General features: G+C 47.3%; 1 protein-coding gene across 3 annotated transcripts in view; it reads right to left on the reverse strand.

Annotated features, from left to right (window-relative positions):
- Positions 1–23,831, reverse strand: part of LOC140389571 (P2Y purinoceptor 1-like) — a 50,322-nt gene that overhangs the window by 26,188 nt on the left and 303 nt on the right. The window contains exon 2 of one of the 3 annotated variants that reach the window (XM_072473804.1): positions 23,301–23,365. The exons of the other annotated variants lie outside the window; for them this stretch is intronic. The gene's annotated coding sequence lies outside the window, so the exon portion shown is untranslated. The remainder of the gene's footprint in view (positions 1–23,300; positions 23,366–23,831) is intronic. 3 annotated transcript variants of the gene reach the window in all.

Genomic DNA, 23,831 nt, shown 5'->3' on the forward strand with positions numbered 1-23,831 from the left:
GTTCTATGTTCTAGAAGAATCCATTCAGCCCCTCGAGTCTGATCAGCATTTCAATGAGATCATGAATTATCTTCTACCTCAACACCATCTTTCCGCAGCGTCCTCAAGACCCGTAATCCCCTTTATGTCCAAATGGCTATCCACCTCTGACTTGAATATGCTCAACCAATGAGTATCTACAGCTCTGTGCAGTAGAGAATTCCAAACTCACAATCCTCTGAAGCGAAGAAACTTCTCCACATCTCTGTCTTTCAGCAAAGGTGCCACACGGGAGACTGATAAAGGTAAAAGCACATGGGATCCAGGGTAACGTTACAGGTTGGATCCAAAACTGGCTTAGTGGTAGGAGACAGAGGGTGGTGGTAGAAAGCTGTTGTGTGACTGGAGGCCAGTCTCCAGTGACGGACCACAGGGATCAGTGCTGGGCCCCATATTTTTTGTGATACATATAAGCAATATAGATGAGTCTCCAGGGAGCAGCCTCAAAGAGCGGAGCATCGGAGCAGTGACTATCGCGGATCCCACTGTAGCAGACAAAAATGAAAAACTGACATCACAGGAAAGCTGTGACCTGATAGGGAATCTATGCTAAATTTGAAAAGAAAAACACTGCAAAACTTATCAATTAATTAACTAAGTAGAGATGGCTCAGCAGGCGATGTGCCGCAGTTGCACGATGTGGGAGCTGGCAGATCTCATTGCGAGCTGCAGTGACCACATCTGCAGCGAGTGTTTGTTGCTCGAGGAATTTTGGCTCAGAGATGATGAACTGGAATCTGAGCTTCCGACACTGCGGCACATCCGGATTGGGGGGTGGGGAGGGCGGGGGAAGAGAGAGAGAATGTAACCTAGACACTTTATTCCAGGAGGCGGTCACACCCCATAGATTAAGTACCTCAAATTCGGCCAGCTGTCAGGAGCAACAGGGTGTGATGGTGAGTGAGGCAGGTAAGGGGATCCTGAATTCAGGAACAGAGGAGCATCAGCTCTTGACCTTGTTCAACAAGTATGAGGGGCTCGATTCTCTGATCATGGGACAGAACGTCCGCGCCGTCATGAACGCCGTTGTGTTTCACGATGGCGCGTAACAGGCGCGGGCACTAGCGATACTGGCCCCCATAGAGGGCCAGCACAGCGCTGGAGCCGTTCATGCCGCTCCAGCCTCACTTCCTGGCGCGCACTGGGGGCGGCGCCAACCCACGCATGCACGGTGGCTTTACGGAACGCGCCAGCCCCGACGCAACATGGCGCGGGGGTTCTGGGGCCAGACGTGCAACAAAGGAGGCCCGGGGGGGAACGAGGCCGGCCCACCGATTGGTGGGCCCCGACCCCATTGGAGGCCCCCCCCGGGGACTGAGCCCCACCACCCCCCGCCACCCACCCCAACCCTTCGCACAGAGTTTCCGCCGGAAGCGACCAGGTTTGGGGCAGGAGGGATCTGTACCGTTGGGACGGTCTCCACCTGTTCTAGCAGAAAGGAAAAATAGGGTGGCCACAAGGACTTTGAACTAGTAAATGGGGGGGGGGGGGGTAAAACTATAAGAAGTCTAATGGCTAATGGGAATCAAAGCAGCAGGTCAGCATGTGAGGAGAAGGTAGAGGTTAATAGGATGAACAGGCAAGGCCAGTCTAATGACTATGGAGGGGAAAGGAAACATAAAAAAACAAAGTATAAGGCAACTGTGGGAGTGTAAGTTAGGGATGGGGCTGAGTGTTATCAGAGATTAATAAAGGAGGTCAGAATGTGTGAAAAGCATAGTGCACAATGAATAGGATTAAAGGCCAATAAGTCTCTGGGACATGATGGCCTGCATCCTTGGGTACTAAGGGAGGTAGTATCAGAGATAGTGGATGCATTGGTTATGATATTTCAAAATTCCCTGGTTTCTGGAAGGGTCCAGGTGGATTGGAAACATGTTAATGTGATGCCCCTATTTAAAAAGGGAGAGAGGCAAAAAGTAGGAAACTATAGACCGGTTAGCTTGACTTCGGTGGTAGGGAAGCTGCTGGAATCAATCATTAAGGAGATGACTGAACATTTGGAAAGACAATGCTCAATCCATCATTGTCAACATGAAGGGTAAGTTCATTTGCTTGAGTTCTTTGAGGATGTAACCAGCAAGGTGGATAATGGGGACCCTGTGGATGTGGTATATCTAGACTTCCAGAAGGCATTTGACAAAGTGCCGCATAAAAGACTGTTCTAGAAGGTGGCATAGTGGTTAGCCCTGCTGCCTCACAATGTCAGGGACCCGGGTTTGATTCCGACCTCGGGTGACTATCAGTGTGGAGTTTGCACATTAGAACATAGAACATAGAAAATACAGCACAGAACAGGCCCTTCGGCCCACGATGTTGTGCCGAACCTTTGTCCTAGATTAATCATAGATTATCATTGAATTTACAGTGCAGAAGGAGGCCATTCGGCCCTTTGAGTCTGCACCGGCTCTTGGAAAGAGCACCCTACCCAAACTCAACACCTCCATGACAGTGGAGAGGCTGACTTCCACCCCAACAGGAGCCGCCTACAAGCAATCAGCGAGGCGAAGGCTAAAGCGTCTGCCCTCGCACCCGTCTACAGTTCTGGCAAGACCGACACCCCAAGTATGGCCCCCAGGGGACTGGGCTCCAAATCTAAATGCAAGGTCACTGACATGGTGCTGAAAAACGATCCCCAAAATTTCTCCAACTTCGGGCAGGACCAGAACATATGTACATAATTGGCCAGACCTCTCTCACACCCTCCCACACCACTCGGAAATGTCCTCCACCCCCTCAAACATTGGCTCATCCTTGGCCTCGTCAGGTGAGCCCTGTGCACCACCTTTAACTGTATTAAACCCAGTTTTGCACACGAGGTTGATGCATTCACCCTCCGTAACACCTCACACCACAGCCTCCCCTCCAATGCCAACCCCAGCTCCTCCTCCCACTTGGCCTTAACCTCCTCCGGCGACACCATATCCCACTCCAAAAGCTTCCCATAAATCACCGACTTCACCCCCAACCCCACCACCAACACCTCCTCCAACAACAATGAGGACAGTGTCACCGGAAACGTCGGAAAAACCTTCCTTGCAAAGTCCTGCACCTGCATACACCCAAAGGCCTTCCCCCATGGTATCCCAAACTTCTCCGTCAACTCCTCCAAACTCCCAAACTACCCTTCCTAAAATAAGTCCTCAATTTCCATCACTCCCCGCTCCTTCCATCCCCGAAACCTAGCATCCAGTCTCGCCGGCTCAAACACATTGTTTCTCTCAATTCGGCATCACCTTCGACCCCAGCCCTAACTTAATGTACTGCCGAAATTGCCTCCATATCTTCAGCGTGGCTACCACCACCGGACTACCAAGTATTTCCCTGGGGCAAACAGGAGTGGCACCTTTGCCAGCACCTGCAACCCCGACCCCCTACAAGAGCCTGCCTCCATCCTCATCACTTCCAGCTCCCTCCTTACTCCAGCCCCGCACCTCCTCGGCGATAGCCGCTCAATAGTAACACATCAGATTCTGAAGAGCCAAACCCCATGACTGTCGGCCCCTCTGAAGCACTGTCTTCTGAATCCTCGCCACCTTACCCGCCCATGCAAACTGCCTGCACCCGGCCTGCCAATGATAGGAGGCGGCAGTCCCACCTCAACAAATCTGCCTGGACAATACCCACCAGGCTCGGAAAATGTAATTTACGGAGCCAGGCCCAGTCCCGAGCCAATTGCACCCTCAGGTACCTGAAGTGAGTCATCGCCACACGAAACAGCAATCCCGCCAGGCCAGCTCCGGTCCTCGGAGAGGAAACCAAAAAGCACTCGCTCTTCTCCAAATTCAATTTGTATCCCGAAAAAGCCCCAAGTCGCCTGAGCAGCTCCATTATATCCCCCACAGTGGGGCCCGGGTTAGAAACATACAACAAAGTCCTTCATTTCCATCACTCCCCACTCCTCCCATCCCCGAACCTAGCATCCAGTCTCGCCGGCTCAAACTCGATTCTCTCGAATCGGCATCAGCTCCAACCCCGGCCCTAACTTAATGTACTGCCGAAATAGCCTCCATATCTTCAGCGTGGCTATCACCAGGAGCTCTCAGCCCTGCTGCCCAGCAGGCCTCTTGCCGAGTCGCCCCGCTCCTATTGGCCACTGCTCCCCAAGACACAATGCCAGCACTTGCCTCGCCTTCTTCGCACTTCCTGACTGCTGCTTTGCTCACCTCTCGGCTCTCGTTCGGGTGGTCAGGCCTCGAGCCTCTACGACCTTGTGCTCTTGGCTGGCTGCATGGCTGCTGCTGGTTATCTGGCCTGGCCTCTGCTCTCTCGCACCCTCTCTGGCCAGTCTGTTTGCTGCCCAGCACAGCTCTCTCAGCTCTGCCTGGCCTGGTGGCCTCTGCTCTTTTTAATTGGCTCCTCGGCCCTGGCCAGGAGATCAAGAGTCACCCCGCTGGGTGGCATGGCGGCACAGTGGTTAGCACTGCTGCCTCACGCCGCTAAGGACCTGGGTTCGACATTCTCCCCGTGTCTGCGTGGGTTTCCTCCGTGTGCTCTGGTTTCCTCCCACAGTCAAAAGATGTACAGGTTTGGTAGTTTGGCCATTGTAGAGTTCCCCTTAGGGTGCGGTTGCATGAATAGGGCAGGGTATTGGGCCTGGGTAGGGTGGTCTTTCGAAGGGTCGGTGCAGAACTGATGGACCTTGTGCTGCACTGTAGGAATTCTATGATTCTATGATTTAAGGTGAGATCCCAGGGGATTGGGGGTAGAGTATCAGATTAGGTTGAGGATTGGTTGACTGACAGAAAGCAGACGGTCAGGATAAATGGGTCCTTCTCTAACTGGTGAACTGTAACTAGTGGGGTCCCGCAGGCATCAGTCCTCGGTCCACAACTGTTCACAATCTGTATAAATGATCTTCAAGCGGGGACCCTAACCCTAACATAGCAAAGGTTGTGTATGATGCTAAACTAGGTGGGAAAGCAGGCAGTGAAGAGGAAATAAGGATGTTACAGGTGAATATAGATAGGCTAGGAGATTGGGCCAAAATTTAGCAGATGGAGTTTAATGTAAACATAGAAAATGGGTGCAGGAGTAGGCCATTCGGCACTTCGAGCCTGCACCACCATTCAATATCTCCATACCCCTTGATCCCTTTAGCCACAAGGGCCATGTCCAGCTGCCGCTTGAATATATCCAATGAACTGGCCCCAACAGCTTTCTGTGGGAGAGAATTCCACAAGTTCACAGCTATTTGAGAGAGGAGGTTCTTCCTCATCTCAGTCCTGAATGGCTTACCCCTTATTCTGAGGCTGTGACCCCTAGTTCTGGACGTCCCCAATATCGGGAACATGCTTCCCGCATCTAGCCTGTTCAGTCCTATTCGGATTTTATATGTTTCTATGAGATCCCCTCTCATTCTTCTAAACTCCAGTGAGTACAAGCCCAGTCCACCCAATCTTTCTTCATATGTCAGTCCTGCCATCCCGGGAATTAGTCTGGTGAACCTTCGCTGGACACCCTCAATAGCAAGAATGTTCTTCCTCAAACTAGGAGACCAAAACTGCACACAATACTCAAGGTGTGGCCTCACCAATGCCCTGTATAACTGCAGCAACACATCCCTACTCCTGTACTCAAATCCTCTCGCTATGAAGGCCAGCATGCCATCAGCTTTCCTCACCACCTGCTGTACCTGCATCCCAACCTTCAGCGACTGGTCCACCATGACACCCAGGTCTCGTTGCACTTCCCCTTTTCCTAAACTGCCACTATTCAGAAAATAATCTGCCTTCCTGTTTTTTTCACCAAAGTGGATAACCTCATATTTACCCATTTTATATTGCATTTGCCAAGTATTTGCCCACCCAGCCAGCCTTTCCAAGTTACCCTGCAGCCTCTTTGCATTCTCCTTACAGCACACACTGTCATCCAGTGTTGTCTGCAAATTTGGAAATATTGCATGTAATTCATTCATCCAAATCATTAATGACCATTGTGAACAGCTGGGGTCCCAGCACTGAACCTTGCGGTACCCCACTAGTCACTGACTGCCACTCTGAAAAGGACCCGTTTATTCCCACCCTCCGCTTTTTGGCTGTCAACCAGTTCTCTATCCACATCAATACATTACCCCCAAAACCATGAGCTTTAATTTTGCTCACTAATTTCTTGTGTGGGACCTTGTCAAAAGTCCAGAAACACACCATCCACTAGTTCACCCTTGTCCACTCTAATGGTAACATCCTCAAAAAATTCCAGAAGATTTGTCAAGCATGATATCAGCCATGATTGAATGGCGGAGCAGACGCAATGGACCGAGTGGCCTAATTCTGCTTCTAAGTCTTATGGTCTTATGATTTCCCTTTAGTAAATCCATGTTGACTTGGACTGATCCTGTCCCCACTTTCCAAATGCTCAGTTATTTCATCCTTAATAATTGACTCCAGCATTTTGCCCACCACCGATGTCAGGCTAAGTGTGGATAAATGTGAGATTATCCATTTTTGCTGAAAAAATAGAAGGTAAATTATTATCTAAATGTAAAGCAGATTCAAAATGCGTCTGATTCAAAAGGGCAACACGGTAGCACAAGTGGATAGCACTGTGGCTTCACAGCGTCAGGGTCCCAGGTTCGATTCCCCGCAGGGTCACTGTCTGTGCAGAGTCTGTATGTTCTCCCCGTGTCTGCGTGGGTTTCCTCCATGCAGGTTAGGTGGATTGGCCATGATACATTGCCCTTCGCGACCAAAATGTTTAGGAGGGGTTATTGGGATAGGGTGGAAATGAGGACTTAAGTGGTTCGGTGCTGATCTCTTCTGGCCTCAAATCCACCTCCCGATATCCCGTTAACCCATGTTTCAAAATCAGAAATATATCTATCTCCCTCTTGAAACCATTCAATGATTTCAGATTCCGTCCACTATGGGGCAGCGAGTTCCACTATGGGCTGAATGGCCTCCTTCTGCACTAATGTTCTATGTCTGGGCAGAGGGATATGGGTGTCTTTGTTCATGAATCGCAGAAAGTCAGTGTGCAGGTACGGCATGTAATTATAAAGGCAACTGGAATATTAGTGTTAATTCCAAAAAGACTGGAGTATAAAAGTTGAGAAGTGTTGTTGCAATTGTATAGGGTGTTGGTGAGACCACATCTGGAGTATTGTGTCCAGTTTTGGTTTCCTTATTTGAGGAAAGATGTGGAGGCATTGGAGGCAGTTCAGAGGAGATTCACCAGATTGATTCCGGGGATGAAAGATTTGAAGGATGAGGAGAGATTCAAGAGCTTGAGCTTATACTCGCTGGAGTTTAGAAGGATGAGAGGGGATCTGATCGAGGCATATAAGATACTAAAAGCGATTGATAAAGTAAACATAGACTAAATGTTCTCTCTTGTACGGCAATCTAGAACGAGAGGTCACAGATATAGGTTGAGAGGCGGTAGATTAAGAACTGAGATGAGGAGGAACTACATCTTGCAGAGGGTAGTGAATTTGTGGAACTCGCTGCCCCGTAGTGGACGGAATCTGAAATCATTGAATGGTTTCAAGAGGGAGATAGACATATTTCTGATTTTGAAACATGGGTTAACGGGATATCGGGAGGTGGATTTGGGACCAGGAAGAGATCAGCCATGATCTGATTGAATGGCGGAACAGGCTCGAGGGGCTGAATTGCCGACTTCTGCTCCTAATTCCTATGTTCCTATGAGAATGTGGGAGGGGATGATAAGTAAGTTTGTGGAGAACACGAAGATTGGCAGGGTTGTTAATAATGAGGAAGAAGGTCTCAGGTTGCAGAAAGAAAAAACTCATTGGTCAGATGGGCAGATCATTGGCAGATGGAATTTAACCCTGAAAAGTTTGAGGTGATGCACTTTGGAAGGAGTAACATGACAAGGGAGGACTCAATAAATGGCAGGACAATCGGAAGCTCAGAGGAACAGAGGGATCTTGGGTGCTTGTCCACAGATCCCTGAAGGCAGCAGGACAGGTGACTGGGGTAGTTAACAAGGCAGACAGGACACATGCCTCCATCAGTCGTGGCATAGATTATAAGAGCAGGGAGGTTATGTTGGAGCTGTACAAAACTTTTGTTCGGTCACCATAAGACCATAAGACATAGGAGCAGAATTAGGCCACTCGGCCCGTCAAGTCTGCTCCGCCATTCAATCATGGCTGATATTTTCTCACCCCCATTCTCCTGCCTTCTCCCCAAAACCCCTGATCCCCTTATTGATCAAGAACCTATCTATCTCTGTCTTAAAGACACTCAATGATTTGGCCTCCACGGCCTTCTGCGACAAAGAGTTCCACAGATTCACCACCCTCTGGCTGAAGAAATTCCTCCTCATCTCTGTTTTAAAGGATCGTCCCTTTAGTCTGAGATGGTGTCCTCTGGTTCTAGTTTTTCCCAAAAGTGGAAACATCCTCTCCACGTCCACTCTATCCAGGCCTCGCAGTATCCTGTAAGTTTCAATAAGATCACCCCTCATCCTTCTAAACTCCAACGAGTACAGACCCAGAGTCCTCAACTGTTCCTCATAGGCCAAGTTCTTCATTCCAGGGATCATTCTTGTGAATCTCTGCTGGACCCTTTCCAAGGCCAGCACATCCTTCCTTAGATACGGGGCCCAAAACTGCTCACAATGCTCCAAATGAGGTCTGACCAGAGCCTTATATAGCCTCAGAAGTACATCCCTGGTCTTAGAACAAAGAACAAAGAACAAAGAAATGTACAGCACAGGAACAGGCCCTTCGGCCCTCCAAGCCCGTGCCGACCATACTGCCCGACTAAACTACAATCTTCTACACTTCCTGGGTCCGTATCCTTCTATTCCCATCCTATTCATATATTTGTCAAGATGCCCCTTAAATGTCCCTATCGTCCCTGCTTCCACTACCTCCTCCGGTAGCGAGTTCCAGGTACCCACTACCCTCTGCGTAAAAAACTTGCCTCGTACATCTACTCTAAACCTTGCCCCTCTCACCTTAAACCTATGCCCCCTAGTAATTGACCCCTCTACCCTGGGGAAAAGCCTCTGACTATCCACTCTGTCTATGCCCCTCATAATTTTGTATACCTCTATCAGGTCGCCCCTCAACCTCCTTCGTTCCAGTGAGAACAAACCGAGTTTATTCAATCGCTCCTCATAGCTTATGCCCTCCATACCAGGCAACATTCTGGTAAATCTCTTCTGCACCCTCTCTAAAGCCTCCACATCCTTCTGGTAGTGTGGCGACCAGAATTGAACACTATACTCCAAGTGTGGCCTAACTAAGGTTCTATACAGCTGCAACATGACTTGCCAATTCTTATACTCAATGCCCCGGCCAATGAAGGCAAGCATGCCGTATGCCTTCTTGACTACCTTCTCCACCTGTGTTGCCCCTTTCAATGACCTGTGGACCTGTACTCCTAGATCTCTTTGACTTTCAATACTCTTGCGGGTTCTACCATTCACTGTATATTCCCTACCTGCATTAGACCTTCCAAAATGCATTACCTCACATTTGTCCGGATTAAACTCCATCTGCCATCTCTCTGCCCAAGACTCCAGACAATCTAAATCCTGCTGTATCCTCAGACAGTCCTCATCGCTATCCGCAATTCCACCAACCTTTGTGTCATCTGCAAACTTACTAATCAGACCAGTTACATTTTCCTCCAAATCATTTATATATACTACAAAGGTCCCAGCACTGATCCCTGTGGAACACCACTGGTCACAGACCTCCAATTAGAAAAGCATCCCTCCATTGCTACCCTCTGCCTTCTATGGCCTAGCCAGTTCTGTATCCACCTTGCCAGTTCACCCCTGATCCCGTGTGACTTCACCTTTTGTACGTGTCTACCATGAGGGACCTTGTCAAAGGCCTTACTGAAGTCCATATAGACAACATCTACTGCCCTACCTGCATCAATCATCTTAGTGACCTCCTCGAAAAACTCTATCAAGTTAGTGAGACACGACCTCCCCTTCACAAAACCGTGCTGCCTCTCACTAATACGTCCATTTGCTTCCAAATGGGAGTAGATCCTGTCTCTAAGAATTCTCTCCAGTAATTTCCCTACCACTGAAGTAAGGCTCACCGGCCTGTAGTTCCCGGGATTATCCTTGCTACCCTTCTTAAACAGAGGAACAACATTGTCTATTCTCCAGTCCTCCGGGACATCCCCTGAAGACAGCGAGGATCCAAAGATTTCTGTCAAGGCCTCAGCAATTTCCTCTCCAGCCTCCTTCAGTATTCTGGGGTAGATCCCATCAGGCCCTGGGGACTTATCTACCTTAATATTTTTTAAGACACCCAACACCTCGTCTTTTTGGATCACAATGTGACCCAGGCTATCTACACCCCCTTCTCCAGACTCAACATCTACCAATTCCTTCTCTTTGGTGAATACTGATGCAAAGTATTCATTTAGTACCTCGCCCATTTCCTCTGGCTCCACACATAGATTCCCTTGCCTATCCTTCAGTGGGCCAACCCTTTCCCTGGCTACCCTCTTGCTTTTTATGTACGTGTAAAAAGCCTTGGGATTTTCCTTAACCCTATTTGCTAATGACTTTTCGTGACCCCTTCTAGCCCTCCTGACTCCTTCCTTAAGTTCCTTCCTACTTTCTTTATATGCCACACAGGCTTCGTCTGTTCCCAGCCTCTTAGCCCTGACAAATGCCTCCTTTTTCTTTTTGACGAGGCCTACAATATCACTCGTCATCCAAGGTTCCCAAAAATTGCCGTATTTATCTTTCTTCCTCACAGGAACATGCCGGTCCTGTATTCCTTTCAACTGACACTTGAAAGCCTCCCACATGTCAGATATTGATTTGCCCTCAAACATCCGCCCCCAATCTATGTTCTTCAGTTCCCGCCTAATATTGTTATAATTAGCCTTCCCCCAATTTAGCACATTCATCCTCGGACCACTCTTATCCTTGTCCACCAGTACTTTAAAACTTACTGAATTGTGGTCACTGTTACCAAAATGCTCCCCTACTGAAACATCTACCACCTGGCCGGGCTCATTCCCCAATACCAGGTCCAGTACCGTCCCTTCCCTAGTTGGACTGTTTACATATTGTTTTAAGAAGCCCTCCTGGATGCTCCTTACAAACTCCGCCCCGTCTAAGACCCTGGCACTAAGTGAGTCCCAGTCAATATTGGGGAAGTTGAAGTCTCCCATCACCACAACCCTGTTGTTTTTACTCTTTTCCAAAATCTGTCTACCTATCTGCTCCTCTATCTCCCACTGGCTGTTGGGAGGCCTGTAGTATACCCCCAACATTGTGACTGCACCCTTCTTATTCCTGATCTCTACCCATATAGCCTCACTGCCCTCTGAGGTGTCCTCTCGCAGTATAACTGTGATATTTTCCCGAACAAGTAGCACAACTCCACCTCCCCTTTTACATCCCCCTCTATCCCGCCTGAAACATCTAAATCCTGGAACGTTTAGCTGCCAATCCTGCCCTTCCCTTAACCAGGTCTCTGTAATGGCAACAACATCATAGTTCCAAGTAGTAATCCAAGCTCTAAGTTCATCTGCCTTACCCGTAATGCTCCTTGCATTAAAACATATGCACTTCAGGCCACCAGACCCGCTGTGTTCAGCAACTTCTCCCCGTCTGCTCTGCCTCAGAGCCACACTGTCCCTATTCCCTAGTTCTCCCTCAATGCTCTCACCTTCTGACCTATTGCTCCCGTGCCCACCCCCCTGCCATACTAGTTTAAACCCTCCCGTGTGACACTAGCAAACCTCGCGGCCAGGATATTTATGCCTCTCCGGTTTAGATGCAACCCGTCCTTCTTATACAGGTCACACCTGCCCCGGAAGAGCTCCCAGTGGTCCAGATAATGGAAACCCTCCCTCCTACACCAGCTGTTTAGCCACGTGTTTATCTGCTCTATCTTCCTATTTCTAGCCTCACTGGCACGTGGCACAGGGAGTAATCCCGAGATTACAACCCTCAAGGTCCTGTCTTTTAACTTTCTGCCTAGCTCCCTGAACTCCTGCTGCAGGACCTCAAGCCCCTTCCTGCCTATGTCGTTAGTACCAATATGTACAACGACCTCTGCCTGTTTGCCCTCCCCCTTCAGGATTCCCTCTACCCGTTCGGAGACATCCTGGACCCTGGCACCAGGGAGGCAACATACCATCCTGGAGTCTCTTTCACGTCCACAGAAGTGCCTATCTGTGCCCCTGACTATAGAGTCCCCTATTACTATTACTCTTCTGCGCTTTGACCCTCCCTTCTGAACATCAGAGCCAGCCGTGGTGCCACGGCTGTATTATTCTAGCCCTCTTGACATGAATGCTAACATTGCATTTGGCTTCCTTTCTGCCGACTGAACCTGCACATTAACCTTAAGAGAATCGTGAACAACTGGGGCACTGTGTGCAGTTCTGGTTGCCTCACCACAGGAAGGATGTGATTGCACTGGAGTGGGTGCAGAGAAGTTTCAGCAGGATGTTGCCTGGGATGAAGCATTTGAGCCATGAAGAGAGGCTGGATAAGCTCAGGTTGTTTTCTTAAGAGCAGAGTAGGCTGAGGAGGGACCTGATTGTAGTGTGTAAGATTGTGAGGAGTATGGACAGGCTGGATAGAAAGCAGCTGTTCCCCTTAGTTGAAGGATCAATAACAAGGGGGCATAACTTTAAGTTGAGGGACAGGGGTTTAGAGGGGATTTGAAAAAATTTTTTTTTCATCCAGAGGGTGGTGGGAATACATTGCTTGGGAGGGGAGTAGAGGCAGGAAACCTCACAACCTTTAAAAAGTATGTGGATGAGCACTTGAAATGCCATAATATTCAAGGCTAAGGGCAAGTGCTGGAAAGTGGGATTTGTGTAGATTTAGTGGTTTTGTTGGTGCAGGCTCGATGGGCCGAGGGCCTCTTCTGTATTGTATGACTCTATGACTCTGCTAACCCCTTATCCTGAAACCTAGTTCTAGACTCCTCAGTACGGCAAATATCATTCCAGCATCTGTCCTGTCAGAAACGTAAGAATTTTATATGTCTCATTGAAATTACTCCTCAATTATTTAAACTTGGGGAGATATATGCTTAGTTTACATTAACCTCTCTTTATGAACAGTCCCTTCATCATGGGATCCCGCCTCGTGAATCTTCGGTCCATATTCATTGAGGCAGCTAAGGAGATCAAAACTGTGCACAGTACTTCAGGTGTGCTCTCAGGAATACCCTATACCAGCGATGGGCAACCTAAGCCGGTGAGTGGGCCGCATGAGAGGCCCTGCTTCATCTCAGTGGGCCGCAAGACTGAAATGGCGGCTTGTTCACTGACCATCACGCCATGAGTAAGAATCAATTCATGCCAAATTTTTCATAACGTGTTATAGAAAATGCTCAATCGTTTATATATTAATAGAACCTGTAAAAGTAAAATAAATGTTTTAGAGTTTTAGATTTAGAATACCCAATTCTTTTTTTCCCAATTAAAGGGCAACTTAGCGCGGCCAATACACCTACCCTGCACATCTTTGGGTTGTGGGAGTGAGACCCACGCAGACACGGGGAGACTGTGCAAACTCCACACGGACAGTGACCGGGGTCCTCAGTGACGTGAGGCAGCAGTGCTAACCACTGCGCCACCGTGCTGCCCTGAATCATTTCAGTCATACCGGTAAGAAAAATAACGACACGGATGCAAATCAGCGGAATGCGGCAACCCTGCACATGGGCAACGGTCAACAAAATGTTTTGTGGGCCCCACTCAGAATCCAGATAGGCCGCATGTGACCCCCGGGTCCTTAGGTTGCCCACCACTGCCCTATACAATTTTAAGACACCTTTTCTGTTTTATCCCAATCGCATTGTAATGAAAGTTAACTTGCCTTTGTTTGGATGGTGGGGGATTGGATGCTGTTCAGCGGGGGTAGAATTAGGCTCTCTTACAATACGGTCAACTACGCGTCAAACACGCAGAGTGACATGGATTCCACCTGAGTCAACGAATTCTTGAGATTCCTTAAATTCTATAAAAGCATCGGAATGGTAAAAGCGCAATATCTGCTGGAGGGAGAACTTGAAGCACAAACATTATTGCTTACTGGAATGAGGAGACTGCCTGTCCCCGAAAGACAAAATGTGGCACAATGCCACCAAAGACACTTTACAGCACAGAAGAAGGCCATCAGCCCATCATGTCCATGTCAGCAGATTTATGATATGGATTCACCTGAGGAAGGAGCAGCGCTCCGAAAGCTAGTGACATCGAAACAAACCTGTTGGACTTTAACCTGGTGTTGTAAGACTTTGTACTGAGCAGATTTATAGCAGGTATGAGGACTTGTCAGGCAGGTATGTTTTAATAGCGAGAGAAAAAGGGGTAGAGAGCTTTAAAGGGGGACTTCCGGAGTGTACAGCAGAGATAGCGGAAGGTAATTGCAATTAAAAGTCAGGAACGTGCAAGACGCCACGTTGGAGATCTCAGATGGTTGTAGGGCCGCCCCAGGTCACAGAGTGAGGCGGAGACAATGCTGTGGAAGGAGTTGAAAGCAACGATCAGAACTTAAAAGTCAATCCATTGACAGATCAAGACCCAAGGTTAGTAAGTGAGCACACTGGAGGGCGGTGAACGGGTTCTTTGTGTGAATTTGAGTACGGGAGGGCAGAGTTTTGAATGAGTTTAGGGGGGTGTAAGTGCTGGCTAGCTTATGGAGCCGATGAGTTGAAGCAGGGTCAGAGAAAAGTGACATTACAGACGGGAACAGATTCAGAAACTCAGCTCAAGGTCAAATAGGATGTCTGCAAATGGTCTACGTCAGCCTCAGGCATTGGTCACATAAGTTCATAAGATTTAGGAGCAGAATTAGGCCACTCGGCCCATCGAGTCTGCTCTGCCATTCAATCATGGCTGATATTTTCCTCATCTCCATTCTCCTGCCTTCTCCCCATAAACCCCGATCCCCTTATTAATCAAGAACCTATCTATCTCTGTCTCAAAGACACTCAGTGATTTGGCCTCCACAGCCTTCTGCGGCAAAGTGTTCCACAGATTCACCACCCTCTGGCTGAAGAAATTCCTCCTCATCTCTGTTTTAAGGAACGTGCCTTTAGTTTGAGATGATGTCCTCTGGTTCTAGTTTTTCCGACAAGTGGAAACATTCTCTTCGCGTCCACTCTATACAGGCCTCGCAGTATCCTGTACGTATTAATAAGATCCCCCTTCATCCTTCTAAACTCCAATGAGTACAGACCCAGAGTCCTCAACCGTTCCTCATACGATAAGCTATTCGTTCCAGGGATCATTCTTGTGAACCTCCTCTGGACCCTTTCCAAGGCCAGCACATCCTTCCTTAGATACGGAGCCCAAAACTGCTCACAATACTCCAAATGGGGTCTGACCAGAGCCTTATACAGCCTCAGAAGTACATCCCTGGTCTTTATTCTAGCCCTCTTTTTTTTCATTTAAAAAATAAATTTAGAGTGTTCAATTCATCTTTTCCAATTGAGGGGCAATTTAGCGTGGCCAATCCACCTAGCCTGCACATCTTTGGGTTGTGGGGGCGAAACCCACGCAAACACGGGGAGAATCTGCAAACTCCACACGGACAGTGACCCAGAGCCGGGATCGAACCTGGGATCTCGGCGCCGTGAGGCAGCAATGCTAACCACTGTGCCACCATGCTGCCCATATTCGAACCCTCTTGACATGAATGGTAACATTGCATTTGCCTTCTTAACTGCCGACTGAACCTGCACATTAATCTTAAGAGAATCATGAACAAGGACTCCCAAGTCCCTTTGTGCATCTGATTTCCTAAGCATTTCCCCATTTAGAAAACAGTCTATGCCTAAATTCCTCCTTCCAAAGTGCATAAACTCACACTTTTCCACATTATATTTCAGTTGCCACTTCATTGCCCACTCTCCTAGCTTGTCCAAATCCTTCTGCAGTCCCCTTGCTTCCTCAATACTACCTGTCCCTCTACAGATCTTCGTATCTTCTGCAAACTTAGTAACAGTGCCTTCAGTTCCTTCTTCCAGATCATTAATGTACAATGCAAAACGTTGTGGTCCCAGCACAGACCCCTGAGGCACACCACTAGTCACCGGCTGTCATCCTAGAAAGACCTCTTTTGTCCCCACTCTCTGCCTTCTGCCAGCCAGCCAATCCTCTATCCGTGTCAGGATCTTACCCTTAACACCGTGGGCTCTTAACTTATTTAACAATCTCCTGTGTGGCACCTTGTCTGGAAATCTAAATAAATCACGTCAACTGGTTCTCCTTTGTCTAACTTCCTTGTTACCTCCTCAAAGAACTCGAACAGATTTGTCAGACATGACCTCCCTTTGACAAAGCCGTGCTGACTCAGTCCTATTTTATCATGCACTTCTAAGTACTCCTCGATCTCATCTTTAATAACGTACTCTAAAATCTTATCAATGAGCAAAGTCAGGCTAACCAGCTTATAATTTCCTATCTTTTGCCTCCCTCCCTTCTTAAACAGTGGTATTACATTAGCCACTTTCCAGTCCTCTGGGACCCTTCCTGCCTCCAGTGATTCTTGAAAGATCGCCACCAATGCCTCCACAATCTCCTCAGCTATCTCTTTCGGACCCTGGGGTGTAGTCCATCCGGTCCAGGTGACTTATCCACCTTCATACCTTTCAGTTTCCCCACAACCTTCTTCTTAGTGATGACCACTGCACTCACCTCTGTCCCCTGGTTCTCCTGGAGCTCTGGCATCCCACTGGTGTCCTCCACCGTGAAGACTGATGAAAAATAATTATTCAGTTCGTCTGCCATTTCTTTGTTTCCTATTATTACTTCTCCATTGGTCCAATGTCTATTTTTGCCTCTCTCTTACCTTTTATACATTGAAAGAAACTCTTCCTATCTTCTTTTATATTGCTAACTAGCTTGCACTCATATTTTATCTTCTCTCCCCTTATTACTTTTTTAGTTGTCCTCTGCTCGCTTTTAAAGGCTTCCCAATCCTCTGGCTTCCTACTAATTCTCGCCACTTTGTATGCTTTTTCTTTTGCTTTTATGCTGTCCTTGACTTCCCTCGTCAACCATGGATGCCTTGTCCTACCCTTAGCATGTTTCCTCCTCCTTGGGATGAATTTCTGTTGTGCCTCCCGAATAACCCACAAAAACTCCTGCCATTGCTATTCCATTGTCTTCCCTGCTAGGCTCCTTTTCCAATCAACTCTGGCCACCTCCTCCCTCATGTCTTTGTAGTTACCCTTATTTAATTGTAATACCGTTACATCTGACTCCAGCGTCTCCCTCTCAAACTGCAGGGTAAATTCTATCATATTGTGGTCACTGCTCCCTAAGGGTTCCTTCACCTTAAGATCCCGAATCAAGATTGCCTTATTACTCATCACCAAATCTAAAACTGCCTGTTCCCTAATGGGATGTGTCACAAGCTGCTCCAAAAAACCATCTCTTAAACATTCCACAAATTCCTTTTCTTGGGATCCGCTATCAACCTGATTTTCCCAGTCCACGTGCATATTGAAGTCCCCCATGATTATTGTGATATTGCCTTTTTTACATGCTTTCTCTATCTCCTGATTTATTTTCTGTCCCACATCCTGACTACTGCTAGGGGGCCTGTACATCACTCCTATCAGGGTCTTTTTACCTTTGCGATTCCTCTATCCACAGAGGTTCTATGCCTTCTGATTCTATATCGCTCCTTGCTATCGATTTAACTTAATTCCTTACAAACAATGCAACCCCTTTGCCCATCTGCCTGTCCTTTCGATAGGACATATATCCTTGTATATTTAGATACCAGCCCTGATTCCCTTGAAGCCACGTCTCTGTGTTGCCCATATCGTACCGCCCAATTTCAATGCACACAACAAGCTCATTTCCTGATCCCATCCTGGCCGCAACTCCATCGTCCTGCCTGTTCTCCATAACCCTTCAACCCATTACCAATTTACACTCCTCCTTAAATTTATTCGCTGTCCCTGCATCCACTGCACTCTGAGGTAGCGATTTCCACAGATTCACAACACTTTGGGAGAAGTAGTTTTTCCTCAAATCTGTTTTAAATTTGCTACCTCTTATTCTAAGATTATGACCTCTCGTTTTAGAATGCCCCACAGGAGGAAGCATCAGCTCCACTCCTACTTTGTCCAGACCTTTTAGCATCTTGTATATTTCAATTAGATCTCCCTCATTCTTCTAAACTCCAGAGAGCATAGGTCCTTTGACAAGGGACCTCATGGTAGACTGGTACAAAAGGTGAAGTCACATGGGATCAGAGGAGAGCTGGCAAGTTGGATACAGAACTGGCTTGGGCACAGAAGACAGAGGGTAGCAGTAGAAGGGTGCTTTTCTGAATGGAAGGCTGTGACTAGCGGCGTTCCACAGGGATTAGTTCTGGGACATTGGATGTTCATAGTGTAGAAAATGATTTGGAAGAAAATGTAGCTGGTCTGATTAGTAAGTTCGCAGATGAAACAAAAAAATGGTGGAGTTGCGGATAGCGAAGAGGACTGTCAGAGGATCCAGCAAGATATAAACTGGTTGGAGTCTTGGGCGGAGAAATGGCAGATGGAGTTTAATCCGGACAAATTTGAGGTAATGCACTTTGGAAGGTCCAATGCATGTAGGAATTACACAGTTAGAAGTAGAACTCTTGCACGTATTGACAGGCAGAGAGATCTAGGCATGCATGTCCACAGATCACTGAAAGTGGCAACGCATGTGGATAAGGTGGTCAAGAAGGCATACAGCACACTGGCCTTCATCGGTCAGGGCACTGAATATAAAAATTGGCAAGTCATGTTGCAGCTGTACAGGAACTTAAGTCAGGCCTCATTTGGAATATTGTGTACAATTCTGGTCGCCACACTATCAGAAGGATGTGGATGCTTTGGAGAGAGTGCAGAAGTGGTTTACTAGGATGTTGCTTGGTATGGAGGGCATTAGCTATGAGGAGAGGTTAGATAAACTCGGTCTGTTCTCACTGGAACGACAGAGGTTGAGAGGTGCCCTGATAGAGGCCTACAAGATTATGAGTGGCATGAACAGAGTGGATAGTCAGATGCTCTTTCCTAGGGCAGGAGAGTCAAGTCCTAGGGGATATAGGTTTAAAGTGCAGAGGAAAAGTTTAGAACAGATTGCAAGGCAGGTTTTCATTTTTTACACAGAGGGTGGTGAATATTTGGAACGCGCTACTTGGGGAGGTGGTGGGAGCAGGTACGATAGCGCCATGTAAGGGGCATCTAGACAAATATATGAATAGGGTGGGAATGGAATGATATGGATTCCGTAAGTGCATATAGTTTTAGTTTCAGCAGGTACCATAGTCAGCGCAGGCTTGGAGGGCCGAAGGGCCTGTTCCTGTGGTATATTGTTCTTTGTAAACTGTTCAATCTCTCCTCATACGACAAACCCCTCATCTCTGGAATCAATGCAGTGAACCTCCTCTGAACTGCCTCCAATGACACTATAACTTTCCTCAAAAAAGGGGACCAAAACTGTGCACAAAACTCCAGGTTCGGTCTTAGCAATGCCTGGGGCTGTTTAGCACAGGGCTAAATCGCTGGCTTTGAAAGCAGACCAAGGCAGGCCAGCAACACGGTTCAATTCCTGTACCAGCCTCCCCGAACAGGCACTGGAATGTGGCGACTAGGGGCTTTTCACAGTAACTTCATTTGAAGCCTACTTGTGACAATAAGTGATTTTCATTTCATTTCATTCATTGTATAGTTGCAACAACTCTTCCTTACCTTTATACTCAATTCCTTTTGCTACCAATGCCAACATTCTATTTACTTTCCTTATTATCTGCTACAATTGCATGCTCGTTTTCTGTGACTCATGCACAAGGTCACCCAGATTCCTCTGCATCAGAACACCCCAATGTCTTTTCCCATTTAGATAATACGTTGCCTTTCCATTTTTTTGACCACAAATGCATGACCTCACACTTATCCACGTTAAACTCCATCTGCCACATTTTGGCCCATTCTCCTAACCTAGCTATATCCATTTGTAAGGTTCTAATTTCCTCATTGCAACTTACTGACCCACCTATTTTTGTGTCATCTGCGAAGTTGGCTAGAGAACCTTCGATCCCTGTATCCAAGTCATTAATATAGATTATAAATAGCTGGGGCCCCAAGGACCGAACCTTGTGGCATCCCACTAGTTATATCTTGCCACCCAGAAAAAGACTAATTTATCCCCACTCGCTGTCTCCTGTCCGTTAAACAGTCTTCTATCCAAGATAATAAATTACCCCGAATCCCAGGTAATCACACCTTGTGAATTAACCTTCTGTGCGGCACCTTAGCAAACACCTTCCGGAAGTCCAGATATATTACATCTACAGGGGATAGGGTGGAAGTGTGGACCTTGGGTAGGGTGCTCTTTCCAAGAGCCGGTGCAGACTCGATGGGCCGAATGGCCTCCTTCTGCACTGTAAATTCTATGTCTACAGGATCCCCATTATCAACTTTGCTTGTTACATCTTCGAAGAACTCAAGCAAATTAGTCAAACATGATTTGCCCTTCATGAAACCATGCTGACTCTGATGGATAGCGTTTTGGCTTTCCAAATGTCCTGATATTACGTCCTTGATAATTGATTCTAACAACTAACTGGTCGGTAATTTCCCACATTCTGCCTCCCTCCCTTTTCGAATTAGGATTTTTCCAATCCACTGGAACCATTCCCTTGTCTATGGAATTTTGGAATATTATAACCAGTGGGTCCACTAGCTCTGCTGCCACTTCCTTTAACATCCTAGGATGTAGACCATCAGGCCCTGGGGACTTGTCTGTCCCCAATCCCAAGGGTTTGTTGAGTATTGTTTCCCTATTGATGCTGGTTGTTCCGTTCCACCCTTTCTATTACTCTGAATTGTCCATTCCAATAGAAATGGTACCAGTGTCCTCCACCATGAAAATAAAATGAAATGAAATGAAAATCGCTTATTGTCACAAGTAGACTTCAAATGAAGTTACTGTGAAAAGCCCCTAGTCGCCACATTCCGCCGCCGCCTGTTCAGGGAGGCTGGTACTGAGGCAAACTATTGATTTAGTATCTCTGCCATTTCTGTGTTCCCCACTATTAACTCACCAATTTCATCTTCCAAGAATCAACATTCACCTTAGCAACTCTCTTCCTTTTTATGTACCTGTAGAAGCTTTTGCTATAGTTTTTGATATTCTGTTCTAGTTTTTTTTCATAACTTTCGCTCTTTTTATTACTTTTTAAATATCCCTTTGTTTATGTTTGAAAGTTTCCCAATCTTCCAGCCGGCCACTGGCCTTTGCGATATGATATAACTTAGTTTTTCCTTCTTATGTCCTTGACCTCGTTTAGCCATTGATGTTTTTTACCCCTCTTCCAATCTTTCTTCCTCACGGGGATGTATTTTAGTTGCGAGGAATTGTGTACCTCCTTAAACAACTGCCACTGCTCATCAGCTGTCCTACCTTTTCGCCTTCCTGCCCAGTCTACACAGGCCAAATCTGTCCTCAAACCTATGTTTCCTTTAATTCCAGAACACTATTGTGGGACTGCACTTTCTCGCCCCCAAACTGAATCTTGAATTCTGTCATACTATGGTCACTACTCCCTAGTGGCTCCTTAACTATGGGATCATTAATTAATCCCTCCTCATTACGCAATACCAAATCGAGAGTAGTCTCCTCCCTGGCTGGTTCCCCAACATACTGTTCCAGGAAATAATCTCTAATGCATTCAATGAACTCTGCCTCCAGGCTATGCTTCCAATTTGATTCGTCCAGTCTATGTGCATATTAAAATCACCCATTATTATTGCCCTACCTGTCTTCCAAGCCCCCAGTATTTCCTGGTTTATACTGTGCCCCACTGTGGAACTGCTGTTTGGGGACCGATAGATTACCCCTACCAAGGACTTCTTCTCTTTGTTATTTCTTATTTCTACCCAGACAGATTCGACATCTTGATCTCCAGTCATTTCTCATTCCAGCACTGATCCCTTTCCTCACCAGCAGGTCTACGCCACCTTCTTTTCCTTTCACCCTATCTTTCCGAAATACTGTGTACTCTTGGATATGATGGAGTGATCGACTTGGAGGTCAGGGCTCATTCGTGAATTTGCTTCACAACAGCCATCATATCCTGAAGTCACAATTATACTAGTCAAATTCCTTTACTCTTCTTCATCTGCTGCAATTTGCACAGTGGTATTCACCCACACCCACAATTAGACTGCATTTGAATGAATTCTAATTACAAGTCAACCATTTGGGGCATATCCTAAATAGGAACAGACGTCCAGGGACCAAAGTTGTGCCTTGTAATGACAGCCCTAACCCTGCAATTTGAGTCATTTCATGCACAAGGCTCCATTATCCTGCTTCTCATTCCATGCGTCTGAGCGACAGCCTGAAATTCCACACAGTGGTGTTCCTTAACGAAAAGCGATAATGGAAACATTTGAAAGAAGGTGTCACGGGATGTGAGAAACCACGGAAACCACACTGGGATACCCGGCTGCCGAGGGGAAATGTAGGATGACGGTCGTCTGCTGACCACACAAACGGAAATGAATAAAGGTCCATTGGCCCATGAGACACACCACCCGCAGCAGCAAGCTTGTTAACTGAGCATCCTCGCGGATCAATGAAGGATTGCTAATGAACCCTCAGAAAGTTGTTCCGCCCAGTATGTCAGAGAATCATACAGCAGAGAAGGGGGACATTCAGCCCATAATAAGAACATCGTAATAAATAGAAATTTAACTCTTCGGGTCTCCTCCTCCATTCAACACGATCATGGCAGCCCTATTTGAGCCACACATTCACGGAGCATCCCGACATCTTTTCAATCCCCTAGAACCCAAAGTCTATCTACCTCTATCTTGAACAACTGAGCAATGGCAACCCAGGATTACATTAACACTGCAATGAAGTTACTGTGAAAAGCCCGTAGACGCCACATTCCCGGCGCCTGTTCGAGTACACTGAAGGAGAATTCAGAATGTCCAGTTCAACTTAACAGTACATCTTTCGGGACTTGTGGGGGGAAACCAGAGCACCCGGAGGAAATCCACGGAGACATGGGGAGAACTCCGCAGACAGTGACACAAGCCGGGAATCGAACCTGGGACCCTGGCGCTGTGAAGCGACAGTGCCAATCACCGTGCTATCTCAGTCCTAAATGGTCGACTCCCTCACCCTGAGACTGTGACAACCCCCCCACCCCCACCATTCTCACATACACGTTTTCCAGATTAGGCTGATTTTGCAAGTGTTCCCATTTGCCCCAGTCCCCCAGTTCCCCCCCAATAACCGTGCATTGTTTTCAACATGTGTCCAATTGAACATTACCTTTCAACCTGCTTTTACTAGCCCCCCCAGGCAGAACATTGATTTGACTGTGTTTGTCTGTGTGCCTGTGAGAGAGAGAGAAAAAACAAGCACAGCTCGGTTTCTTTTTCCAATCAGCTGTCATCTCTGGTCACCGACCCACCCGCCAGCAGGAACAGTTGCTGCTTATTTTGCACTCATCTGAAGCCTCCATTCAGTCTGAGCATTTCGGTCTTCGGATTCAGGCCAGGTCGAGGAAGATCTGCATGCCTCCTGCCCACCGCTGACCTCCAAGCAGTCCGACTACACGCGTCCTCTCCCTCCCTCACTATCACAGTGTCAATTTAACACACGCGTCTGTTGCACCATCCCTGGCCACAGCCAAGAGAGTCCTTGTCCGAGGCAAGTTCTCGGTTCCAAAGCCCCAAGGAAATAAATGGATTTTATTGCACGCAACATTAAATAAATAGGAAATAAATAGGAGGGGGGGGGGGGGCGAATGGAGGTACTGTCCCGGGTGCTGGTCACAGTGCCAAAAGTGCACTGAACTGC

Source organism: Scyliorhinus torazame, chromosome 14, assembly GCF_047496885.1.
Source record: "Scyliorhinus torazame isolate Kashiwa2021f chromosome 14, sScyTor2.1, whole genome shotgun sequence".
In the NCBI taxonomy this organism is placed as follows: domain Eukaryota; kingdom Metazoa; phylum Chordata; class Chondrichthyes; order Carcharhiniformes; family Scyliorhinidae; genus Scyliorhinus; species Scyliorhinus torazame.